The sequence below is a fragment of the Schistocerca gregaria genome, chromosome 3 (assembly GCF_023897955.1).
Source record: "Schistocerca gregaria isolate iqSchGreg1 chromosome 3, iqSchGreg1.2, whole genome shotgun sequence".
NCBI lineage: Eukaryota > Metazoa > Arthropoda > Insecta > Orthoptera > Acrididae > Schistocerca > Schistocerca gregaria.
In genome coordinates, this window is record NC_064922.1 from 277,661,565 (window position 1) to 277,664,243 (window position 2,679).

At 39.1% G+C, this 2,679-nt stretch overlaps 1 non-coding gene across 1 annotated transcript; it reads right to left on the minus strand.

Annotated features, from left to right (window-relative positions):
- Window positions 1–2,180: 2,180 nt before the first annotated feature.
- Trnac-gca (transfer RNA cysteine (anticodon GCA)) lies at window positions 2,181–2,255 on the minus strand. The gene has a single exon. It is a non-coding gene; the product is annotated as a tRNA-Cys (tRNA).
- Window positions 2,256–2,679: the final 424 nt, after the last annotated feature.

Below are 2,679 nucleotides of genomic sequence, written 5' to 3' on the forward strand. Positions count from 1 at the left end.
TGTCGTAAGGGATGATCCCAAGTATGTATATAAATGTCAAGCCAAGCGAAAACGGTCATCTGAATTTATTTCTGAACAAAATATGTAATTATATATACTGTACATATGGGCATTTAACATTTGTAATCCTTATATACATTTGTGACCAGTTAATTTATATATTTTCTCTTCTGCTTTACATAGATCTGGTACAAAGTAGACTTATCTCATGTAATATTATCGTCAGTTTTTCTTAATATTTTACTTTCGTACTTCCAGAATGACACTAAAATTTATCAGTGCATAACACATAACATAATTCAAGTAATTATTCACTTTAAATTTGTTATGCTGAATCTTGGGACATGACTACACATTTAGTTAGTGAGTTATTCATACAAAAATTTTGATTACTTTCTTTTAAAAATAACTAGAGCTAAATGTTCATGAAGATGATTATTTTGTACCATTTTATACTGAAATAAACACAATTAACTGAAAATCATGCAATTTACACTCTTTCACTTCAAATTAGTTGTTCATTTTATGTGCCACTATACATTAGGTGTTCTCTGTCAAGCAACTTTTAAACATTCATGTGTCATGACTCTATGCAACATGCACTTTGCAGTATTGTTGGTGGGAGAGACCGCACTTCCTATGAAGTCAGTAATAAGCGAGAAATGAAGCGAGTCGGTAGCAGGTCTGAAGCAAGAGGCTGAGAGGAGCGGTGTGCTTGCCAGCCACCAGCTATGATTTACAACTTCGCAAAATTTTATTCTTGTCAAGAAAAAGTTTAACTATGAATTACACAACCTCAGCCAAATTAATTAAAGAATAACGTCAGCTTTGCTCTTAAAGAATAACGTCAGCTTTGGTAATAAATACAGCCACTTACTACGACAGCCCACTGCAGCTAATAAAGTATAGTAAAACAGAGTAAGTATACTTATTTCACAGTTCAATGTAGCAGTCAGATGGCGATCCAGTAACAGTAAAAAAGGTAAGGAACAGTTTTGGGTTATTGCAGATAACGACTGAGGGCCATGACGACGACACATTCTATGTTTCGTCGAAATAATCAGAAAATCACTTTCAATAAGCAGAATATAAATTTGTATGCGAAGATTGAGAAAAAGAAAAAATTTCAAAGGGAAGATTTCATTTGTTATTATTAAGCAAGAGATCCTAAGGGAAGGTTTCATAGGTTATTGTAGAAGGGAAGGTTGCTTAGCAAAAGAGATATAGAGGAGACGGAAAGGTTTCAACCAAATGAGCAAAATGCAGAAGATCATGACGGATTTACGACTGGACTGAAGAATTTCTAGCAAATAGTTTGCTGTCCTTATGGTGGGTACACTGTCAACAACCACCAGCTATCAGTGCTCTGGGAGAAATGATGTGAATCAGCAACGCATCATCCTCCTCTGTTAGCCAGATGACTGGAGGTTCTATTCACATACAGTGTCCAGAGCATGTTGACAGGATGAACTTTTACATAGCACCTCACACTGATAACAGTCTTTTTCCTGTTAAAAGCCATGGATAAGAAGAAAATGAGCCATTACACTCTTAAGATGTCGTTGTTTTTTCTTCATCCAGATTTATCTTATTTTGGACAGTTATGACTCAACTTGTAAGTAAGTATAAATGTGTCTGATTCTCAAATGTGCTTCATACACAACGCAGACTTATTGACAGAACAGGAGTGGCAGGCTATGAATGTACCTTCCATCATAGCTCTCACTCTTCCCACACACAAATTTTGGTGGTGAATTTAATCTATTTTTTTTTTCTTTTTCCTTTAGGCTCCATGGCCAGGGTATAAGTGTCCAGCGCCATGAGGACAAATGTGTATCTCTTGTCTTTTCAGTGTGATGTGGGGGTCATAGGTTAGTTTCAACCGACATGAATTATGAATTCCTGCTATTATTCACATGTTTTAAAGCACAAGTCTGCTTCATACATTTTTCATGTTTCCCATCATTTTAACTCATGGTTCGTATGTCTTTTGCGGCACGGTGACCTCACAACCTACCAGTGGCAGCAGTGTTGGGCGATGATTTCGCTCTTAGCGGGATAATAGGGACGACACTGGTCTAGTGATCTTAAACTTTACGACTGTGGAAAGGGAACTCTCCAGACCATGGTATTCCTTTAAATAAAGACATAATTGAAACTTCCTGGCAGATTAAAACTGTGTGCCCGACCGAGACTCGAACTCGGGACCTTTGCATTTTGCGGGCAAATGCTCTACCAACTGAGCTACCGAAGCACGACTGATGCATGGTACTCACAGCTTTACTTCTTGCAGTACCTCGTCTCCTACCTTCCAAACTTTACAGAAGCTCTCCTGTGAACCTTGCAGAACTAGCACTCCTGAAAGAAAGGATATTGCGGAGACATGGCTTAGCCACAGCCTGCCAGGAAGTTTAATATCAGCGCACACTCCGCTGCAGAGTGAAAATCTCATTCTGGAAACATCCCCAAGGCTGTGGCTAAGCCATGTCTCCGCAATATCCTTTCTTTCAGGAGTGCTAGTTCTGCAAGGTTCGCAGGAGAGCTTCTGTAAAGTTTGGAAGGTAGGAGACGAGGTACTGGCAGAAGTATAGCTGTGAGTAGCGGGTGTGAGTTGTGCTTCAGCAGCTCAGTTCGTAGAGCACTTGCCCGCGAAAGGCGAAGGTCCCGAGTTCGAGTCTC